This window comes from Cebus imitator, unplaced genomic scaffold, assembly GCF_001604975.1.
Source record: "Cebus imitator isolate Cc_AM_T3 unplaced genomic scaffold, Cebus_imitator-1.0 Scaffold45, whole genome shotgun sequence".
NCBI lineage: Eukaryota > Metazoa > Chordata > Mammalia > Primates > Cebidae > Cebus > Cebus imitator.
Window position 1 is genome coordinate 11,956,798 of NW_016107360.1, and position 9,977 is coordinate 11,966,774.

A 9,977-nucleotide genomic window follows, 5' to 3' on the forward strand; every position below is an offset into this window, starting at 1 on the left:
AGCTAACATTATTTTTTATTACTGAATAATAGCTGTGTACTAGATAACATTTTGAAATATTGCTTATGTAAACTAACACATTAACTGCTGATAACACAACCGTCTGAGACAGGTACTAACATTATTACCACTCTAATTTTCCTATAAGGAAACCGAAGTTCCAAAAGTTAAGTAAATATTTAAACTATCCAGGTTTCCAGAACTAGTAAGTGGTAGAGCCAGGATTATGAATTCAGATAGAGCATACACTCTTTAAACACAGCTTCTCTAATACCTATTGTTCATTATTTTCCATATTCACTTACAATATGTGATTGTCTACTTCATTTGTTTAATGGCTGCATAACATGGGCATATCACCATTAATCTAACCATTCCCCCATTAATCAACATTTAGCTTGTCTAATTTTTCCCTATTCAAAGTAATATGTCCTATTAAATATTTTTTCTGCATATGTGTAAGTATTTCCAAGAATCCTGGAAGCACAATTGCTGGTCAAATAGTACAAACACCTTAAATGTTATGTATATTGCTAAAGTGTCTTCTAAAAAATTTTGTAGCAATTTACGTCCCATCTCTCTGAGTTTAAGTGTCTCTTTCTTATCAATCTCTACACTTGTATCAATTTAATGGTGAAAAACATTTCATTGTGATTTTATATTTCCCTGATCATTAGTCTAGCTCAGCATCTTTTCATGTGTTCATTGACTTTTTATAAATTTCCTTCTATGAATTGCCTATTTATATATTTTAATCAATTTTTCCATTGGTTAGTCTTTTTCTGTTTTTAATTTGAAGGTGCTCTATATTAAAAAAAAATCCTTTGTCATGTTACTAATGGCTAAACTTTATGTAAACTGAGAACAAAGAATTTAAAAAGCAAGAGGTGTGTGTGTGTGTGTGTGTATGCACTTGTGTGATTAAAAAAATCAATCAGAGTTCAGGGCCTGTGGTCTAGTTAACAGTATAGTACTAATATGAATATTCTTGCTTCGATATTGTACTATAGTTATACTAAATATTACCATTGGGGGAAGTCAAGCATATTAGTTTCCTAGGGCTGCTGTAATAAATTATCACAAACTGAATAGCTCAAAATAATAGGAATCTGTTCTCTCTTAGTTCTGCAGGCTGGAAGTGTGAAATCAAGGTATTGACATGTCCATGCTCTTTGACGAGTCTAGAAGAGGATCCTTTCTGACTTCTTCCCCAGTTTCTAGTGGTTGCTATCAAATCTCTGGTGTTCCTGTGCTTGTACATACAGTACTTCAGTGTCTGCCTCTGTTGTCCTGCGGTGTTCTCTGTGTACTTGTATCCAAATATCCCTCTTCTTACAAGAATACCAGCCACTGGATTGGGGCCCGCCCTAATCCAGTGTGACCTCATCTCTACTTGATTACATCTGAAATGACCCTAGATAAGATGACATTCATAGGTTCCCGGGATTAGGACTTGAGCTTATCTTTTTGGGGCACACAACTCAACTCAGATACTGGATGAGGGGTATAACAGACTCCCTTTACTATTTTTTTTGCCACTTCCTGTTAGTCTATAATTATTTCAAAATAAAAAGTTAAAAAAACTATCTGGAAAAACACAACAAAATTATTAACAATGGTTACCTCTTTAGAAGATTTCACATTTTATTTAACACACTTCATTCCAGCTTGGCTTTCCTTGGGAGTTAAGACTGCTTGGTGCCAGTGGGGGTTGTTAAACCTGTGAAGGGTACCTGAAAAAGAAGAAAAAGTGTAGAAAAGGAAAGATTCAGGAAGGGGAATTTCATCTACTCACAACTTGTCTTAGAACTTGCCATATCACACTAAGTAATCTCAAAAGCCAATTTTCACAATTAACTAATAAAATGTATTACAAATTACTTTCTAAAAATGCTCAGCATAAGTACCTAGTAATAATTTCATTTTTCCTTTTGTCCTCATGGCAGGATCAGCCTACTCATGGTCTCTTGTGAGAATAAAGACATTTCTTTCATCTATTAAACCCAATGCTAAATGGCAATAAATCATCATTCACTGAATTCTGCAACCTAAACCATATCTTACTAAAGAAATTCTAGCCCCTATGCATCATAATTAACATCAAGTAGCAGTAGAAAATTGCAGTACAACAAAGACCTACATGGCAGCAACCCTACTTGGTTGGAACTAAATGAACTCTGAGCAATTACTTCAAGGGAAGAAAGAAAAATAAATAAAACAGGCTCTACCTATGCAGCTAAATGAAGCGATAGAGTGGTTGTGTCAGTCTGGGTCCAATTAGTAGAGAGAAACCACACAGTAATATGAACAAGGAAAGTTTAATATGAAGAATTATTAACTGTAACAGAAGATTGGAATAACAAGGCTAACAGGAGTAAAAGGAGCTCTAAAGTATATAAGAATGCCAGATACAATAAGAGACACTACCCCTAGGTCTGAGATAGAGTGTCCAAGCAAGATCACCTCTCAGGGCTGACACTGAGGCCCTGGAGAGGGCACGGCTGTGGGTCCCTGAATAGAGTCCCACAGAAAACTCTCACAGAGAAGTCTTTGTGTTGCTGAGCTGGTGAAACTTGCTGGAAATTCACCTTCTGGAACTTGCCAGAAATCTACCATCTGGAACTTGCTGGACATCCACTATCTGGAACTTGTTAGAAATCAGCCCTCTGCATCTTGCTAGAAATATGCTTTCTGGAACTTGCTGGAAATAGATGGAAGATGAGGGAGTATAGTATAGACAATTCTTTCTAGAAGCAAGGAGGTTGCTCGTAAAGTGAAAAGACAATAGAAGCCGGAGGGAAATAAGGATCTGGGAAAGTTTTTAAAAACTGAAGAGACTTCAGCATGTTTAAAAAGACAATGGAAAAGATCTGGTGGAGATGGGGGCTTGAATATAAAAACGAGACGATGTAGAGTTCCTGAGAAGGTGGGAGGTGTTGGGATCTGTGAAATAAAAACATGTTTGAGCCTAAACTTTGATTTAGCCTGGATTAAAATTAAATATTTCAAGATTATCTTAATAACGTTTCCTTAAAATAACTTTTATTAATTTTAATTATCATTGATACACAGTGACTCACAAAATACAGGTATTTAATAAGAAACATTGGGAGGGAAGAATCTTGTTGGCATAAGTACCTTAAGAATTCAAAGTACTTTTCTGGCTGTTCCTCTTCTCAGTAAGATAAGGAAGAGAGGTTAGAGAATATTTACATTCCAGTGACCTTTCAGTTGCACAAGGAATAAAGAACACTGTTAGGAGCCAGTGGGGCAAAGGTCTTACTGAAATATAAACCTCTGAAGGCTCTGTTTCTTAATAACATAAATTACAGTTTCTCTTTTTGATAGTGTAAGAAACTTCCCAAAACACTGAATTTTAATTTCAAAGTTTCTGCTTAGTATTTCCAAACATAAACTTTAGTGATAAAGCATGTGATGACCACAAATACATTTTGGTACAATGTGGTATCTGTAATACATTTTTATAGGAAATTGTCCTTAACGTACAAGTTAGGAAGTCAAGGGAGTTACGGGTATTGGAAGTCATGTTAATGAAATGATAGCCCATGGACTCTAAGTTGGATACTGAGGAAAGTATTAAAAGAAGAAAGCTTACGGGACTGAGATACTGATGAGTTTGAAAAATAGTTCTGCTGGGCATATTTGAATGAGCAAGTTAGAAGAACAGGAGGTTGTGGTCCAAGAGTAGGAGGCCTGCTTTTGAAGATGATGACAAAGTCCAAGATGTGACCACAGAAATAGGTATCGGGAGTGGAGTCGAGGAGAGTATTTGAGATGAGGCATTCAGGAAATTAAAACGCTGGGATGTTGGCCTTTTAATTCTAATCTCATCCAAGTAGAACAAAGGAGACTGTGTACTAGGTGACAGTCTTCACTCAATGAGGAATGATGATTTGGGGATCAGAAGATAACAGCCAGAGGGAGGGATGGGGGAGCATAACACAATGGTATATACCTCAAAGGAGCAAAGGTTTTTTTTTTTTTTACCAGCATCTGGGTAGGTAATGGTTGGGAAACAAGGAACAATGAGTACATCAATAAAATCTAACAGATAGGGAAAGAGAAAACAACCCTATTTTAGAGTGTTTGGAATCCTCTCTTTCTCTGCCTAACCAAAGCCTATTCAAATTTGTCTTTAAAAGCTTTCTTTTTGAAAACAGAGGTTTGCAAAGGTTTTTTTTTTTTTTTAAATTAAGGATCAGTTATAGCAAAAGGAATCTTTAATACAAATTCTACCGTAAACCACCGTTCTAAGAAAGGAGAACAACTCATTGGCCTGGCTTTACAACCTGTCATGATGTTTCTAATAAAACACGTCTATTTGAACTTTTAAAAAAATTTTCAATCCATGTTTCGCTCAATAATTGTCCCACTTGTGCCTTTTAAATTACATTATTCTCACTATGTAAGCCTTTCTTTCATCTTTTCAAATCTTACTACTGTTTCAAAGTTTCGAGACCAATCTCTTTTACAAAATTTTGCTAATTTCAAAATTAATTATTCTGTATATCTTTCTACTTTATTTCTCAGAGTCCATTTCCTGCAAATTTGGCACTTATCTATACCATCCTGTAACACCTTGACCAGATTTTAAGCAGTTTCAGGGAAGAAACCATGCTTGATTGTTTGTTTCCCAGAGCACATAGTAAATGAACAAAACGCTCTTAGTAAGAAGCAACATGACATGATGGGGCATACATGAACTTTGGAGGAACTTAATATTTTTGGTTAATAATTTTCTTCCTAATTCCTTTGCCCAAGCTCTTAAATCCTGACTGGAAAGTCCTCCTCCTACATCTCCTCCTCAAAATCCTACCTAACTTTGATAGTCCAGGTCTGCCTCCTCCACGAAAAGTGCACTGCTAACACAAGTCTGTACTTTCTCCCATCTCTGAACATGTATCTTATTCATTTACACTTTAGTTGCCTACATTTTCATGGGCTCATTTCTTTTCATCCCTTTGCTATCATAAATTCCTCTAATGAAAGAACTGGGTCTTTTAAATATAGTCAGCATATTTTCCCAATCAAAACACAGGACGACTGCCTAGAAACTACTTGAAACTGTAGTTGCTCCAGAAAAAATCATGGGTTACTCACTGATTTACTTTCCAATAATTCTTTCAATAGATCTACAATCCCTTATTCACCATTTTGAAAACTAAAAAGGTCTGAAAATCAAATGTTTTCTTATCATTTGGTGGTAAAACCTGTTTGACCTGATTCATTTGTCATTAAAACTTGACCTAAACCCAAGGGCAAAGTGGCAGAACCTGACCTGAAAAACCTGATCTTAACTGAAGTGAGGCTATACACTTCATTTATCTTAGTGTGACACTGATAATTTTTCTGGAAAAAAATGTTGACTATGGGTGCTGCCCCAGATGCCACATAAAACACACCTCTCTAAAGTCTGAAAAATTCTGAATTCTGAAATCCATCTGGCAGAAAGATTTCATTTAAAGGAAGTGAATCAAATCTCGTCTAGCTGTAGTCCACTGCCATACATATAATAGGCCAATTTGAAGAAATTCAATTAAATCCGGGCATGGTGGCTCATGCTAGTAATCCCAGCTCTTTGGGAGTCTGAGGCAGGTGGATCACCTGAGGTCAGGAGTTTGAGACCAGCCTGGCCAACATGGAGAAACCCCATCTCTACTCAAAATACAAAAAATAGCTGGGTGTGGTGGCAGGCACCTGTTATCCCAGCTACTGGGAAGGCTGAGGCAGGAGAATAGCTTGAACTGGGAGGTGGAGGTTGCAGTGAGCTGAGATCATGCCACTGCACTCTGACCTGGATGACAGAGCAAGACTCTGTCTCAAAACAAAAACGAACAAACAAACAGAAAACAGAAATTCAATTAAATATGAAGAGGATGTCTATCTTCATGGGAAAAACGTGGCCTAAAAATTAAAAGAAAGATTGCTAAAATGAATGAAGCAAGTTAAAATTCCAGAACAAATACCTTCCTGGGAAAATAAGGTCTAAAAATTCAAGAAATTATTAAAAATAACAAAGCAAAAATACTTTTGAAAATGCCTTTTGAGATTAGCCTGACTAACATGGCAAAACCTTGTCTCTACTTAAAATACAAAAATTAGCTGGAGGTGGTGGCGCATTCCTGTAATCCCAGCTACCTGGGAGTCTGAGTCTCCGGAATCGCTTGAACCTGGGAGGCAGAGGCTGCAGTGAGCCGTGCCACTGCATTCCAGCCTGGGCAATGAGAGCAAAACTCCATCTCAAAAAAAAAAAAGAAAATGTCTTTCAATTACGGTTTTTATTAAGCAGATTGTTTTTCTGATTTCATTAACTCAAAATTAGTGGTAATTAAAAATTTATTACATGTAATTAGGAATGTGATTTAAAAATACAAAGAGTGACATCTAAGACAAATTGTAGTTATAAAGTTCAATGCTATGTTTACATTTCTTAAGGGACACAGTTATTTCTACTAGTAGAAGGTTGCTACCAGTAGCCCGAGTAAAATGTTGATTATTCACACCTATTTCTTCATCTGGAAAATAAGGAGACGGACTAAATGAACGACCTGTTAAGGTTCTTCTGAAATTCTATGATCAAGTATAATATCCAGCACGTGACCAAGTTCAAAAATGTCAATATACAGGAAACAAATCAGTCTGTAAATATTGAGAACCTGTATTATCAAAGCTAATGTCATCTGAAATACGTGAAAGATGAAAGTATATGAAAGGTAATTTTGAATGTTCTGTATTTAGAATGTGCTTCAACATTTAACGCTATCTAATTTACATATCCTTTCTGGTGCTATTGCAAGTTTTATCATGGTTTTATGGCAACAGAGGAATCTGATGAATTCGAATGGGACATACTTGCTTCTATGGAGTTACAATTCAAACTTAATGTCTAATAATAGGAAGGCAACATATACAACAGGCGAAAGTGATTTTATAAATAACGGAGAACGGGGGACAAAATTCACACACGGAAAATGATACGCAAAACAAAAGCAGGCAACTCACAGAAATGCGGGTGGAAAAGAGGCCTCTGCTGGAGCGACAGCAAAGAGAATCAGAGAGCATTAGAACTGAAAAGCTCCTGGGACAACCTGGAGTTTCGGTGAACAAAACTTGGCAATTTTTAAAAGCACAGGACTGGGTCAGGAGTTGAGAGACAGCCTTGGAGTTCATGGGTTGCAGCCCTAGCCGTGTGGTAGAAAAGAGGCCTTTGTTGGAGAGCAAAACGGAATAAGAGAGCATTAGAACTGAAAAGCTCCTGGGAGAACCTGGGGTTTCGGTGAACAAAACTTGGCAGTTTTTTAAAAGCACAGGACTGGGTCAGGAGTTGAGAGATAGCCTTGGAGTTCAGTGGGTTGCAGCCCTAGCCGTGTGGTCACTCCCATGCTTCTCTGGTTATTTCCTTATCTATAAAATCCGTGGCTTGGTTTAGGCCGACTGAGATGCTGGCAGGGACACAGTACTGCTTATGGACCTCTTAGCTGCCCTTTCCACATCGCTGGTGAGTTACTTAAATCTCGGTGTTTTTCCCCATTTCGTATGTCAAAATGACAATATAAAATCAGAAAAGTAAATCCAAACGTATAGTTTGCTGCGATTAAGTCGCTGAGCGAAAATGCAAAGGACGAAGGAAAGAGAGAAATAGCCTACCCCTAGGATGACTACCACCTGGGTCCGACTTCGCGTCCCGCAGCTGAGCGGGCTGGGGGCGTGTCGTCGCCGATGGGCGGGGCGAACCCGCCAGGATGCGGAAGAGACCGCCCTGTGGGCGGAAGTGACGCAACGCCGGCTGTCGGCTGCGAGGGGAGGTGCAGCTGGTCTGTGGAGGCAGGCGGTAGTGGCGGAAGAGGTTCGGCGGCTGATGGCGGATCAGGCTCGGAAACCTGTCTAACTTTCTCACTCGGTCCGGGAGTCTTTCCACTGGGTAAGGCGCCTGCCCTGTCCACTCCAGCGCCTTGTGCGGGGCAGACCACAGCTGGATCTTTTTGGGCTCGTGCTTACACCCTTCAGCCCCTGTAGTGTAGGGGCCTGGCCAGTCTCAGGAGAGGTCTCTGTGGTGACGAGGCTTTTCTTCTCGAGACAAACCTTCCCTTCCGGACTGCGATTGTGACTGTGTGTGGGCAACTCGGATCAGCCTTGAAGTTTTGGAATAGCAACGGGTGGCCGCCCCACTCGGTGGAAGGCCCGCGGGACAGGCCTTAGCGATTTGGGGGAGGCGTGTAGGACTGGGGCCCTTTGGCTGGGGACGAGTGACGCTGGCGACCCCCGAACAAAAAGCTTGTGGTGTCTAAGGCTAAACTCTGAGGTGGCTGTTTTGAGGGCAGTGTGTGTGCGCTACTGTCGCAGCAAGCTGAGAAAACACGTAGGTCGCGTCCGGGAAGGACGCTCGGGTTTGTCTTTGCGGAGAGAAACCCAGCTGTTTTGGTTTGAGTCGCCGGTGGCGAAGGGGGCGGAGACTCCCTGCACCGCCTACTTTTGAGGGCCCAGGGCGGAGTTGGCTGTTCTGGCTGCTCGCCTGCTTCACCTGGAATCCATTCCCCTTCCCGCCCCAACACCCTGCAGGTTCGCCAGGTGTAGACCATTCCCGACCAACCTGCGCTCCTGGCTTAGGGAATCTGTGGCTAGAGTTTAGCGTGCACGCGCGTGTGTGTACACCTTATTAGTAAAAAAAAAATAGAGCTTAGCGTGTATGTGTTCACACCTTATTGGTAAAAGTTTTCTTAGGAAACACAGGCGTTTGACTTTAGACAAACTTAGTGTTAGATTTTCGGTTTCACACAGTGGTTATGAATTGCTAATGTTAGGATTTAGATGGGAAAATCAATCTTAATTTTTCAACTGTCTGCATTCTGCTAATGTTAAAATTCCTACGAGCTGTGCACGAACAGTTACTAGTTATAGTTTTGGTGCTCAATTCCAAAAGCATTTGAAGAGATCATTTGAATGGAAACTAAAAGTGGGTCGATTCTCCTCAAAGTGCTTTTCGGGTTTAGGGAAGGAGCTGAGGACAGCCTTTCTCCTTCGTTCTGTTCTTTTCAAGGTTAAACTTGATTTCTTGAAGGATTGTTTGATGATGCTGACTTCTAATGTGGTTTTTTTTTTTTTTTTTTCCCAAACTGCTCAACTATAAAGAACATCTTGTTGTAGTTTTTGCTTTCTAGTCATCACGTTCTGTTTTTGTTTTGTTTGAGTCTGTCGCCCAGGTTGAAGTGCAGTGGCGCGATCTCTGCTCACTGCAACCTCTCCCTCCCGGGTTGAAGCGATTCTCCTGCCTCGGCCTCCTAGGTAGCTGGGATTACAGGCGCGCACCACCATGCCTGGCTAATTTTTGTATTTTTAGCAGAGACGGGGTTTCACGACGTTGGTGAGTCTGGTCTCGAACCCCTGACTGGAGATCCGGCCGCCTCGTCCTCCCAAAGTGCTGGGATTACAGGCGGGAGCCACAACGGCCGACTCATCACGTTCTTAAATTGTAGACCCCTGTTTACAGTTCTCACTGTAGCCTCGTTTATCGAATTAACCGGTAAATACCTTTTCCATAACAAAAATAACATTTTGGAATTCAAAATTTTATCCTTCTTAATGATGTTAAAATAATTATTAAAGATCCCAATGATGTTCCTTGTATATTTCTTTTGGGAGAATTTATTATATTCTTTTGGATTGGTTATGTAAAATCTGGGCTTTATACATTTCTTTTTAAAGCTTATTTTGCCCCAAATAAACCTTTAGAAGAAGGTAAAACTTTACCCTAAAATATATGGGCCAAGATCATAGCATTTTAGAAACCAACTTATAAAGTCTAAAGAGTAAATAAAAGTGGTGTGGGTGACACCTGGGCAGAATGTCGTGGCACTCAGGTGTAAAGGATTCTGGAAATAGGGATATTGGCAAGGGTGCAAATTAATAGACTGGGGCTTTTGCTTCTGCTTCCTAGAAAGAATGCTGATAACATTTTT

At 39.8% G+C, this 9,977-nt stretch overlaps 1 protein-coding gene across 7 annotated transcripts in view; it reads left to right on the top strand.

The window, feature by feature from the left end:
• The first annotated feature begins 7,772 nt into the window (after positions 1–7,772).
• Positions 7,773–9,977, top strand: part of TAX1BP1 (Tax1 binding protein 1) — an 85,977-nt gene continuing 83,772 nt past the window's right edge. For all 7 annotated transcript variants that reach the window (XM_017526868.2, XM_017526870.2, XM_017526872.2 and 4 more), the window contains exon 1: positions 7,773–7,942. The gene's annotated coding sequence lies outside the window, so the exon portion shown is untranslated. The remainder of the gene's footprint in view (positions 7,943–9,977) is intronic.